We start from the raw sequence: 13,929 nt of genomic DNA, 5'->3' as shown, positions 1-13,929 counted from the left end.
AGGGGGTGGGGGAGAGCCCAGGGCTGGGCTAGCAGGGGCTGCAGGTCAGGATTGAGGGGCACCGGCAGAGCAGGGGGTGGGGGAGAGCCCAGGGCTGGGCTAGCAGGGGCTGCGGGTTGGGGTCAAGGGGCACTGGCAGAGCAGGGGGTGGGGGAAAGCCCAGGGCTGGGCTAGCAGGGGGCTGCGGGTTGGGGTCAAGGGGCACCGGCAGAGCAGGGGGTGGGGGAGAGCCCAGGGCTGGGCTAGCAGGGGCTGCGGGTTGGGGTCAAGGGGCACCGGCAGAGCAGGGGGTGGGGGAGAGCCCAGGGCTGGGCTAGCAGGGGGCTGCGGGTTGGGGTCAAGGGGCACCGGCAGAGCAGGGGTGGGGGAGAGCCCAGGGCTGGGCTAACAGGGCTGCGGGTCGGGGTTGAGGGGAAAGGGACCGGATTAGAACAGGAAGGGGATTCGGGGGTCAGGGCTGATGGCTGGGCATGGGCAGAACTGGAGCAAGGAAGCTGGACTGGCACCTGCCAGTTCTGCACATGCTGAGGTTTGCAGGATCAGGCCCTTTGATATTGGTATTGACCGATTTTCCCCTCCAGGCTCCTGGACTAAACCTGCCAGTGTTGGGGTTTCTCCCTGTGCACCCCAAGCTTGGCCCTGGTGAGCCCCAGGCAGGTTTCTCAAAGGAAGTGGGGGGGCCGTGCTGAAGGGCTGGGGTCAGGCAGAGGCTTGTCCAGCTCTTCACTGCCGCCCCGCCTGCTTCCTCTGCGCAGTGGGGGAGCGAGATGAGCAGGGAGCCGGGTCCCAGCAGCCGTGATCACCCACCCAACACTGACTGGCCCACAGGGAGCACAAGGCTGCACCTGCCTCAGTGCTCCGAGGCTTCTCTACTGCTACATGGTGTGTATCCCCCTCCGAGTACCAGACACCCCCCAGGGAGTATCAGGCACCCCCTACGTCTGCCCCGAGTACCCCTGTGAGTACTGGGTGCCCTGACATCCATGAGTACCAGGCAGCCCCAACCCCATGTCCTGCCCCCTCTCAGTACCAGCCCCCTGAGTACTGGGCATCCCAGCCCCGCTGAGTACTGGGCATTCCTGCCCCTCGGCCCCCTGAAGACCGGGCATCCCTGACCACCGGCCCTCTGCGTACCAGGCTGTGACTTTGTGAGTGTAATATAATATTTCATTGGAGGGTGACAGGGCCAGAAAGAGTTAGGCTTTGGCTACACTTGCATTTCAAAGCGCTGCCGCGGCAGCGCTTTGAAGCGCTAAGTGTAATCAAAGCGCCAGCGCTGGGAGAAAACTCTCCCAGCGCTGTCCGTACTCCACTTCCCTGTGGGGAATAACGGGCTTTGACTACACTGGCGCTTTGTAGCGCCGCAATTTGCAGCGCTGCAGAGGGTGTGTTTTCACACCCTGCTGCAGCGCTGCAAATTTCTAAGTGTAGCCAAGCCCTTAATTACCTCCCAGGCTGACCTGCCCCAGGGCCGAACTGTAGAGACTGGTTAGGAAGATCTGTAAATGACCAGAGCTTTGAAATGCAGCCGGCATTGTTAGAGGTAGAAGGGGAGGGGTTTGCTCAGGGCTTGGGATGTCAGCAAACAAGTCTTGTCTATTGCTAGAGCTTTGATTCAAAGATCAACAAAGGAATATTAACATTTAGGAAGACACTTGAGTGAAATAGTATTATTGTCTGTGTGTCTCTTTGAAGGTTGTGGTAACCTGCATCTGAACTGTTTAATGGCTAAATTACCCTGTTCTAATTGCCAGGATGTTTGGAAGGAGAGTTAAGCCTATTGTTTTCTCAGGCCAAAAGGCTGCTGGAAATGTATAAAAACCCTGGAACACGATCCTGCTTCATCTCAGATCTGCTCTGGGTTTCCAGAGGGGGAAACCTTAAGCCATAAGGATTGAGATCCCCAGTCACTGACTGGAGTCACCCTGAATATGGACATTGGACTGTAACCTCTGGACTATTTCTGAAAGGACTTTTGGCAACTACAAGCTCATCTCTGCTGTGTCTGAACCTCAAGAATTGAATTCAAGTCTGTCTGTAGATTGATCTTTTAACCAGCACGCTCTCTCTTTTCTTTTTTAATACATTTTAGCTTAGTTAATAAGAGTTGGCTCTAAGCGTGTATTCTGGGTAAGATCTAAGTTATAATTGGACCTGGGTGTGTGGCTGATCCTTTCGGGGTGGAAGAACCTTTTCTTTTATATGATGAGAGAAGATTTTCAGTAACCATCATCATATCTGACAGGTGTGTCTGGCCGGAGGCCTGGGGCTGGGCACTTGAAGGGAGCTGTGGGGTTTGGATTCTGAGTAACCAGGGAGGTGCTACAGAAGCTGTTCTGTGCCGGTTGGTAAATCTCAGTATTGGAAGATCCACCAGCATCTGGGGTTTGTCTGCCCCAGTCTGTTTGCAGTTCACCCTGATTAAGTGACCTCAACTGGCTCCCACGGGCAGCACCATCACACGGGCATCCCAGCCCCACTAAGTACTGGGCATCCCTGCCCTCCTGCCCCCTGAGTACAGGGCATCCCTGCCCACTGCCCTTCATTTTATTTGTTTAATGATTTTCTTCTGGTTTTTGCATTTTTAAACACAACCTGATCAATTCCCAGGGAACGGCTAGAACCCGCCCCCCAAAGGAAGGGTCTGGTCCGTCCCTACTGGCTCCTTAGGGCTGGTGGGCATGGCTGGCACCTCCCAGCATGCCAGGTTTGACACGTCTCAGCTACAGCTCAGTGAAGAGGAATCTAACCACCCCCCCGAACACAGCAGATGGGCAGCGTCAGGTCGCACAAGGGGGTGAAGGGCCCTGGCTCTAGGCCCCCGTCTCAGCTCCCCCAGGGACCAGGACCTGCTGCATCAGAGGCAGGCGCTGAACATCTCCCAGGCAGCGGACACTGCTGCACTGACCCAGCCATGGGGAAGGCTTCGTCCTCACCCGTTAGTGGTTGGCTCAAGTCCTGTGGCCGGGGGTGTTTGGGGACGCTGGCCTACGCTCTTCCTGCCCCAGTGCCATCCAGACCTGGATCTCAAAGCACCGTTCGTGGTGTTGCGTGAGGCATAAGGCATCACCTTATCATTGCTCCCATTTCACAGGTGGGCAAACTGAGGCACAATGCAGGGCCAGTGTCACACAGCAAGTCCATGGCAGAGCTGAGAGTAGAACCCAGCCATCTTGTGTTAACAGCTCAGGCCTCCTTCCCCGGCACAGAACAGGGCCTTTGAGAGGGGCACCCGGAAGGGCCAGAGACGGTCACTGTCACTGCCCGAGGGGGCCGGGCCTCATTCTGCCAACTCTGCAGCCCTCCGCCTTGGGGGGCATCCATGGACAGAGCTCCCCCGCCGGAGTGCCTGCCAGGCTGGGGGTACAGACCCTGCGCTGTGGCTCTCCAGTGCTGCCTGTAGGTGGCGATTCTGCGCTTTCGCCCCCAAACCAGAATGTGCAGCCTCCTCCCAGGCTGCCGGGGGCGGTGTCACACACACACACGCACACACACACACACACCCCTCCTCCCAGGCTGCCAGGGGCGGTGTCACACACACACACACACACACGCACACACACACACACACACCCCTCCTCCCAGGCTGCCGGGGGCGGTGTCACACACACACACACACACGCACACACACACACACACACCCCTCCTCCCAGGCTGCCGGGGGTGGTGTGACACACACACACACACACACACCTCCTCCCAGCCTGCTGGGGGTGGTGTCACACACACACACCCCCCTCCTCCCAGGCTGCCGGGGGTGGTGTGACACACACACACACACACCTCCTCCCAGCCTGCTGGGGGTGGTGTCACACACACACACACACACCTCCTCCTAGCCTGCTGGGGGTGGTGTCACACACATATATACACACACACACCCCTCCTCCCAGGCTGCCGGGGGTGGTGTGACACACACACACACACACCCCTCCTCCCAGCCTGCCGGGGGCGGTGTCACACACACACACACACACACACACACACACACACACGGAGGAGCCAGCAGCTGGGCATGGCTTGGGCAGTTGCCATGTGACCAGAGCAGTGGCAGGAGCGTTTGCAGGGGGATTTTCTTGGGTTTCCAGGTTGCATGCAGAGGGGGTGGGACTCAGTGTCCCCGGGTGTTACTGGTTTAACAGGGGAGGGGAGAGGGAGTTTGTTGGGACACAGGACCGGAGAGGGAACTCGGGACCCCGGCTGATGGCCTGGAGGATGGAGACCCCAGCGACTGGTGACCTGGAGACGCAGCTCAGGAGTCGCAGCCGGTTCTGGCCAGTGGGAGGACAATGGGCTGCGGGGAGACAGGACCCCATGACCTGACCAGAGGGGGGCTGAGAGGAGAGAGGACCCAGGCACCCCTGTTTCCCTGGAGAGAAGCCAATGGACAGAGGGGCTTGGGGCCGGGGATATCGGAGGCCCAGCTGGGAAGCAGGGGGGCTCTGGGCTGGAGGGGGGGCAGGCAGAGCCCCCCTGGATCCAGGGAGACTGGGATGTAGGGGAGACTCTGCTGAGGGAGGCCAGGCCTGAGGCCCTGAGAGTTTCCTGTGCTGGGTCCAGACGCTCAATAACCCCTCCTGTGTTACGCTGGCTGAGAGTCACTCCGGGCTAGAGAACAGTGGGGGGGGGGGCATTATTCCCTCGGGGTGAGGAGGCCCTGGGGGGCCCAGAGCGAGAGGACTCCCTGGGGGGGCCCACGGCAGAGACAGACGTGCTGAGGCTCAGAGAGGTGCTGCTCAGGAGGTGGAGGGGCTGGACACCGAGAGAGGGTGGCCCCCCGTGAAGGGCCGTCGCACTGAAGGGGGTTCCCCCCAGGGATCGCATGGGGCCAAGAGAGGGCACGTCTGTGAGTCTGTGACAGAGCCCAGCTGGGGGGCTCTGGCCAAGCCCAGGCCAAGGTAGCCCCACTGCAGCACTGCACAGGGGGCTGGTTTGAGGGCAAGACGTGGGGGTCTGACTGGAAGCTGGGGGTCCTGGGCCTGTCACTATGGCCAGCGAGGGCAGACAGGAAGGGGTGTGTCCGTCCCAGCTCTGCTCTGGGCTGTAGTGGGATCACAGGCCCCCGGCTGCGTGCTGGGCCCATGGGGGGCGGAGGGGGGCAGCGGCAGAGCCGTGGGAGGAGATGGCCTGTGCTGCCGGGGACCAGGCAGCTCGAAGCGGCCCACGGGCAGCGGTTCCCAGCAGCAGGACACTCGGCGGTTGAGGGGTGTGCCAGGCTGGGCAGCACGCGAGGGTGCTTGGCTTGGGCCCAGGCTCTCCGCCTCTCCAGGATCCCCAGCAGCTGTGGCCCTCTCCGATTGTCTGCTCCCTTTGCTGCATTCAGGCAAAAGCCTTCGCCCCTGTGTCTTCAGCCTGACGCGTCCCTCCTCCCCTTTCTCTGCCCCGCCAGGGCTATGCCGGGTGTTCGCCCAGCAATGGGGCCCCTGCTGTGGGGGCCCTGGTGTGTCAGGTGCTGGGGGAGGAGACGGGACACGAGCACCAGCAATAGTTATTGTCCCGGCTCCGGTCTCCAGGCCAACAATGATCCAGCGTTGCTTTTCCTCCACATTGCTTGTTCCCAGTCGGAGTGAGCTGGCAGGATGGGGGGTCTGGAGGGGCAGGTTAGGGATTGCACGGGCACCCTGCAGGCGGTCCTCGCGTCAGGGCTGTTCCCCTGGAGTACTTCCTCCAAAGGCGGAGAAGGATCTCCTTCAAATCACAATGATTTGCAGCGGGGCAGTTTACCGGGCCAGCGCACCCAGCTGGTGGAAAAGGGAACCGCAAGAACCAGGGGCAGTGGGGAAAGCTCCTTGTGCAGCGTGCATCTGCCTTTGCCTCTGTTCCTTTTCCGGCGCCCACGGATCATTGTGAACTCTGCACAGAACAGGGCAGTAACGGCTCGGCACCCACGGGCGCCAGGGTGCCATGATCGCCTGGCAGCGCAGTGCAATCTCTGGGCCTTTGGAAAGGTCTCTCAAGCTTGAAGCGAGCGACTTCCCTCATCCAGGGGCGGCTCTAGGCACCAGCAAAACAAGCTGGTGCCTACGGCGGCAAAATGTAGGGGGCGTCCCCTGCGGCCGGGGGGGGGGCGGGAGGCTGGGCCGGCGGACCTGCCGCAGTCATGCCTGCGGGAGGTCCACCGGAGCCCCGGGACGACTGGACCTGCCGCAGGCATGACTGCGGAGGGGGCGCTCGTCCCGCGGCTCGGCTGGACCCCCCGCCGGCATGACTGCGGCAGCTCAAGCGGAGCCGCCGGACCCGCGAACCGTCCGCAGCCGCGGGAGGTCCAGCCGAGCCATGCGGGACCAGCGGACCCTCTGCAGTCATGCCCGCGGGAGGTCCGCTGCTCCCGCGGCTCCGGGGCGCCTCCCGCGCATGACTGCTTGGGGCGGCCAAAAACGTAGAGCCGCCCCTGCCCTCATCAAAACCTCGGTGTAGCTAGACGCTGAGGGGGCGAATGAACTGTGCCCCCGAGTGCTTCGTCTAGCGCTTTTCCCGTTCTGCGCCTGCAGCTACAAGGAGCTTGGTTTGACGTCTCACCCATGCAGTGCAACCATCTGAGCAGGGCGGCTGGCAGCAAGCACACGGGGGGCTGGGGGGGATGTTGGCCAATGGTTGTGGGATTTGATATTTCCATGGCTGCCATTTTAAGCAGGCTGAGAGGGATGGGCTAGATGCTGAGGGTGGCTACACATGGTGATGCCCTGGCAGGACCCAGGCAGCACTGGTTAAATCCCCCTGTACTGTTGCATTGTGGCTCATAGAGTTCAGAGTTCATAGACTTTAAGGTCAGAAGGGACCATTATGATCATCTAGTCTGACCTCCTGCACAATGCAGGCCACAGAATCTCACCTGGAACAAACCTGTGTCTGAGCTACTGAAGTCCTCACCGTGTGGTTTAAAGACTTCAAGGTGCAGAGAATCCTCCAGCAAGTGACCCGTGCCCCATGCTGCAGAGGAAGGCGAAAACCCCCCAGGGCCTCTGCCAATCTGCCCTGGAGGAAAGTTCCTTCCCGACCCCAAATAGGGAGATCAGCTAAACCCTGAGCATGTGGGCAAGACTCACCAGCCAGACACCCAGGAAAGAATTCTCTGTAGTAACTCAGATCCCACCCCATCTAGTGTCCCATCACAGGCATTGGGCATATTTACCGCTAATAGTCAAAGATCAATTAATTGCCAAAATTAGACTATCCCATCATACCATCCCCTCTATAAATTTATCAAGCTTAGTCTTGAAGCCAGATATGTCTTTTGCCCACACTGCTCCCCTTGGAAGGCTGTTCCAGAACCTCACTCCTCTGATGGTTAGAAACCTTCATCTAATTTCAAGTCTAAACTTCCTGATGGCCAGTTTATATCCATTTGTTCTTGTGTCCACATTGGTACTGAGTTTAAATAATTCCTCTCCCTCCCTGGTATTTATCCCTCTGATATATTTAAAGAGAGCAATCATATCTCCCCTCAGCCTTCTTTTGGTTAGGCTAAACAAGCCAAGCTCTTTGAGTCTCCTTTCATCGGATCATCCTAGTAGCCCTTCTCTGAATCTGTTCCAGTTTGAATTCATCCTTCTTAAACATGGGAGACCAGAACTGCACACAATATTCCAGATGAGGTCTCGCCAGTGCCTTGTATAATGGTACTAACACCTCCTCATCTCTACTGGAAATACCTCACCTGATGCATCCCAAGACCGCATTAGCTTGGTGGCTCATAGTCATCCTGTGATCAACCAATACTCCGAGGGCCTTATCCTCCTCTGTTACTTCCAACTGATGCCTCCCCAGTTTATAACAATAGTTCTTGTTATTAATCCCTAAATGCATGACCTTGCACTTTTCACTATTAAATTTAATCCTATTACTCCAGTTTACAAGGTCATCCAGATCTTTCTGTATGATATCCCGGTCCTTCTCTGTAGTGGCAATACCTCCCAGCTTTGTGTCATCCGCAATCTTTATTAGCACATTCCCACTTTTTGTGCCAAGGTCAGTAATAAAAAGATTAAATAAGATTGGTCCCAAAACTGATCCCTGAGGAACTCCACTAGTAACCTCCTTCCAGCCTGAGAATTCACCTTTCAGTACGACCCATTGTAGTCTCCCCTTTAACCAGTTCCTTATCCACCTTTCAGTTTTCATATTGATCCCCATCTTTTCCAATTTAACTAATAATTCCCCATGTGGAACCGTATCAAATGCCTTACTGAAATCGAGGTAAATTAGATCCACTGCGTTTCCTTTGTCTAAAAAATCTGTTACCTTCTCAAAGAAGGAGATCAGGTTGGTTTGGCACGATCTACCTTTTGTAAAACCATGTTGTATTTTGTCCCAATTACCATTGACCTCAATGTCCTTGACTACTTTTTCCTTCAAAATTTTTTCCAAGGCCTTGCATACTACAGATGTCAAACTGACAGGCCTGTAGTTGCCCAGATCACTTTTTTCCCCTTTCTTAAAGATAGGAACTATGTTAGCAATTCTCCAGTCGTACGGTACAACCCCTGAGTTTACAGATTCATTAAAAATTCTTGATAATGAGCTTGCAATTTCATGTGCCAGTTCCTTTAATATTCTTGGATGAAGATTATCTGGGCCCCTTGATTTCGTCCCATTAAGCTGTTTGAGTTTGGCTTCTACCTTGGATGTGGTAATATCTACCTCGATATCCTCATTCCCATTTGTCATCCTACCATTATCCCTAAGCTCCTCATTAGCCTCATTAAAGACTGAGGCAAAGTATTTGTTTAGATATTGGGCTATGCCTAGATTATCCTTAACCTCCACTCCATCCTCAGTGTTTAGCGGTCCCACTTCTTCTTTCTTTGTTTTCTTCTCATTTATCTGGCTCTAGAACCTTTTACTGTTGGTTTTAATTCCCTTTGCAAGGTCCAACTCTACATGGATTTTGGCCTTTCTCACTTTATCCCTACATGTTCTGACCTCAATAAGGTAGCTTTCCTTGCTGATCCCTCCCATCTTCCACTCCTTCTAGGCTTTCTGCTTTTTCTTAATCACCTCTCTGAGATGCTTGCTCATCCAGCTTGGTCTACAACTCCTGCCTATGAATTTTTCCCCTTTCTTGGGATGCAGACTACTGATAGTTTCTGCAACTTTGACTTGAAGTAATTCCAGGCCTCCTCTGCCTTTAGATCCACAAGTTCTTCAGTCCAATCCACTTCCCTAACTAATTTCCTTAATTCTTTAAAGTTAGCCCTTTTGAAATCAAACACGCTAGTCCCAGATCTATTTTTGTTTATCCTTCCATCTAGTTTGAACTGAATTAGCTCATGATCACTCGAACCAAGGTTGTCCCCTACAACCATTTCTTCTATGAGGTCCTCACTACTCACCAAAACCAAATCTAAAATGGCATCCCCTCTTGTTGGTTCTTCAACTACTTGGTGAAGGAATCCATCAGCTATCACATCCAGAAAAATCTGAGCCCTATTATTATTACTAGCACTTGTCCTCCAGTCTATATCTGGGAAGTTAAAGTCTCCCATGATCACACAATTCCCATTAGTGTTTACTTCATTAAAAACATTAAAGAGGTCTCTATCCATCTCCAAATCAGATCCTGGTGGTCTGTAGCACACCCCAAGCACTATCTCAGGGGAGGCTCTAGTAGCTTTCTTCCCCAATGTGATTTTTGCCCAGACAGACTCTCTTATCCATTCCATCCCTTCTTATTTCTTTACAGTTTACCTCACAATTGATATACAGTGCTACTCCACCACCTTTGCCTTTATTTGTGTCTTTCCTAAACAGCACATAGCCTTCAATACCTGTACTCCAGTCATGGCTACTATTCCACCATGTTCCTGTTATCCCTATAATAGCTGGTTTCACTTCCTGCACCAGTAGCTCTAGTTCCTCCATTTTGTTACCTAGGCTCCTCGCATTAGTGTACAGACAGCTTAATTTTTGCTGTTTGGCTTCACTCATATTCTTTACCCGATTAGGCACAGACATTCTACCACCAGTATCACCCATTAGACTGGTATCTACACTACCGTTCCTCCTTATGTCCATTCTTCTGCCCACGGCTGTATCCTTTCTTGCTTCATTTTCTTCCCTCTCAATGTTAAAATCTGGCGTGGAGATTACCTGGACATCTCCCAACCATCTCCCCCAAATTCCTAGTTTAAAGCTCTCCGAATCAGTTGTGCCAGCCTCCATCCTGGAAGTCTATTTCCCTCCTTACTCAGGTGAAGTCCGTCCCGAGAGAACAGTCCTCTGTCCATGAATGCTTCCCAGTGGCCATACATCCCAAAGCCCTCCTTATAGCACCACTGCCTGAGCCATCTGTTGATCATCATAATCTTGTCACGCCTTTGTTGCCCTTCGCCAGGAACAGGCAGAATCCCACTAAGATCACCTGAGCCTCGATTTCCTTAAGTGTCTTCCCCCGTCTGGCATAGTCTCCCTTGATACGTTCCAGCGAGAATCTAGCCGTATCATTCGTTCCCACATGAAGGACAATCAGCGGATTCTTTCCCGCTCCCGTTAGGATCCTTTTCAGCCTCAGGTCCACATCCCGTATCTTAGCACCCGGCAGACAGCTCATCCTTCTGTTCTCCGGATCAGCTCTAGTTACAGGCCTGTCTATTCTTCTCAGTAAGCAGTCCCCAATCACGTAGACCTGCCTTTTCCTGGTGACGGTGCGATTCTCCGGTCTATCCCCTGCTCCCACTGGCTGCAAGTCCTCTCGATTCCTATTCACCCTTGCAATCCTCCGCAACCCATCCCGTATCCTCCTGGGGCTCATGTTTGGTGTTGTCTCCATTGACTCTTCGCTTCTTCCTATAGGGCTAGCTGCTCTTCTCTTCTTCCTTGTCCTCTCACCTTCCGCGACCACCTGCTGTGCCCCTTCTTCATGTTCCAACTCAGCAAACCTGTTCCTGAGCTCTACTGCTCCTTCACTGGCCCGTCTTTTCCTCTGCCGGGTTCTCTTAGTCACATGCTTCCACCGTCCACGTTCCTCGCCCAGCAGTCTCCCCTTGGAATTCTTTGGTCCTGCTTCCATCTGCAAGTCTGAGCTTTTCCCCTTTGCTCCATCATCCGCTCGAACCCCCTTCTACACTCTACCAGAGTTCCCACCTGCATCTCCAGTCCTCGGATCTTTTCTTCCATCAGCTCTATCAGGCGGCACTTCATGCAGACAACACTCTTTTCAGGTACCCCCTCCAGGATCATGTACATGCCACAGCTTCCACATCCAGTCATCCTCATTGTGTCTCCCACTGCTTGGGTCACTACCACTGCTGCCTCTGTATCTGTCATAGGCTTCTCAGCTAAATCCTGTAAATCTGGGAAACACAAACCAACCCAAACCACCACCACCCACAGCACAACAAACCCCCAACAAGCACCAAGGCACTGCTAGAACACTGCACACTCCCTTCAGTAGCCTGTGTGTTCCTCTGCTTGCCTCTCTTGGTCTTCCCCCAAACTCCCCCTGTAAACACAGCTCGGTTTGCTGGCTCCTGTGCCGCTGCAGCTGTCTATGGTTCTTAACCATATTGCTTGAGCATGTAGGGGTGTAATCAGGAAGGCCAAAGCACAACTGGAGTTGCAGCTAGCAAGGGATGTGAAGGATAACAAGAAGGGTTTCTACAGGTATGTTAGCAACAAGAAGAAGGTCAGGGAAAATGTGGGCCCCTTGCTGAATGGGGGAGGCAACCTAGTGACAGAGGATGTGGAAAAAGCTGAAGTGCTCAATGCTTGTTTTGCCTCACAGACAAGGTCAGCTCCTAGACCGCTGCACTGGGCAGCCCAGCATGGGGAGGAGGTGAGCAGCCCTCAGTGGTGAAAGAACAGGTTAAGGACTATTTAGAAAAGCTGGACGTGCACGAGTCCATGGGGCCGGATCTAATGCATCCGAGGGTGCTGAGGGAATTGGCTGATGTGACTGCAGAGCCATTGGCCATTATCTTTGAAAATTTGTTGTGATCGGGGGAGGTCCCGGATGATTGGAAGAAGGCTAATGCCCATCTTTAAAAAAGGGAAGAAGGAGGATCTGGGGAACTACAGGCCAGTCAGCCTCACCTCAGTCCCTGGAAAAATCATGGAGCAGGTCCTCAAAGAATCCATTTTGAAGCACTTAGCAGAGAGGAAAGTGATCAGGAACAGTCAGCATGGATTCACCAAGGGCAAGTCATGCCTGACTAACCTAATTGCCTTCTATGAGGTGATATAACTAGCTCTGTGGATGAGGGGAAACCAGTGGATGTGTTATTCCTTGACTTTAGCAAAGCTTTTGATATGGTCTCCCACAGTATTCTTGTCGGCAAGTTAAAGAAGTATGGGCTGGATGATTGGACTATAAGGTGGATAGAAAACTGGCTAGATGGTTGGGCTCAACGGGTAGTGATCAATGGCTCCATGTCTAGTTGGCAGCCGGTATCAAGTGGAGTGCCCCAAGGGTCAGTCCTGGGGCCTGTTTTGTTCAACATCTTCATTAATGATCTGGATGATGGGATGGATTGCACCCTCAGCAAGTTCGCAGATGACACTAAGCTGCGGGGAGAGGTAGATACGCTGGAGGGTAGGGATAGGGTCCAGAGTGACCTAGACAAATTAGAGGACTGGACCAAAAGAAATCTGATGAGGTTCAACAAGGACAAGTGCAGAGTCCTGCACTTAGTAAGGAAGAATCCCATGCAGCGCTACAGGCCAGAGACTGACTGGCAGGGGCGGCAGGTTTGTATAATTTTTGGTGGTGCCCAGAACAGGTCCAAGTCCTGCCCCTCTCCATGCCTAAGGCTCTGGGGGGGATTTTGGGTGCTGGGGGTGGGCTCTGGGTTGGGGCAGGGGGTTGGGATGTGGGATGGGGTGTGGGGGTGGGCTCTGGGGGGGAGTTTGGGGGCAGGCTCTGGGCTGGGGCAGGGGGTTGGCATGCAGGAGGGGGTGCAGGGTGCGGGCTCTGGGAAGGAGTTTGGGTGCTGGGGGCAGGCTCTGGGCTGGGGCAGGGGGTTGGCATGCAGGAGGGGGTGCAGGGTGCGGGCTCTGGGAAGGAGTTTGGGTGCTGGGGGCGGGCTCTGGGCTGGGGCAGGGGGTTGGCATGCAGAAGGGGGTGCAGGGTGCGGGCTCTGGGAAGGAGTTTGGGTGCTGGGGACAGGCTCTGGGCTGGGGCAGGGGGTTGGCATGCAGGAGGGGGTGCAGGGGGCGGGCTCTGGGAAGGAGTTTGGGTGCTGGGGGCGGGCTGTGGGCTAGGGCAGGGGGTTGGGCTGCGGGATGGGGTGAGGGATGCAGTGCTTACCTTAGGCGTCTCCCGAAAGCAACCCGCCCCCCTTCTGGCAGCGGCTTCTAGTCAGGGATTGCAGGCGATCTCCACTGCCTGCAGGCACCACCCCTGTTGCTCCCATTGGCTGCAGTTCCAATGGCAGAGTCAGTGCTTGGGGGGGGACAGCACGGAGACTCCCCCCCCCCCGCCCAGGGGCCACAGGGCCATGCTGCCAGTGGTGGCAGCAGGGGCCCCCAGGACCTTTTAAATTGCCCTGGGGCAGCAGGCAGGGCTGGGAGAGAGACCCAGCCCTGAACACTGGTGGGGCCGGGCCCTGAATATTCCTGAAGCCCAGGCACCACGGGCCCATATAACTCGCCGCCCCACTGACTGGCTAAGCAGCAGCTCTGTAGAAAAGGACCTGGGGGTTACAGTGGACGAGAAGCTGGATATGAGTCAGCAGTGGGCCCTTGTTGCCAAGAAGGCCAACGGCATATTGGGCTTTATTAGGAGCATTGCCAGCAGATCGAGGGAAGTGATCATTCCCCTCCATTCAGCACTGGTGAGGCCACACCTGGAGTATTGCGTCCAGTTTTGGGCCCCCCACTACAGACGGGATGTGGACAAATTGGAGAGAGTCCAGCAGAGGGCAACGAAAATGATTAGGGGACTGGGGCACATGGCTTATGAGGAGAGGCTGAGGGAACTGGGATTGTTTAGTC

Source organism: Mauremys mutica, chromosome 7, assembly GCF_020497125.1.
Source record: "Mauremys mutica isolate MM-2020 ecotype Southern chromosome 7, ASM2049712v1, whole genome shotgun sequence".
Taxonomy (NCBI): Eukaryota; Metazoa; Chordata; order Testudines; family Geoemydidae; genus Mauremys; species Mauremys mutica.
This window is presented reverse-complemented; position numbering follows the sequence as displayed.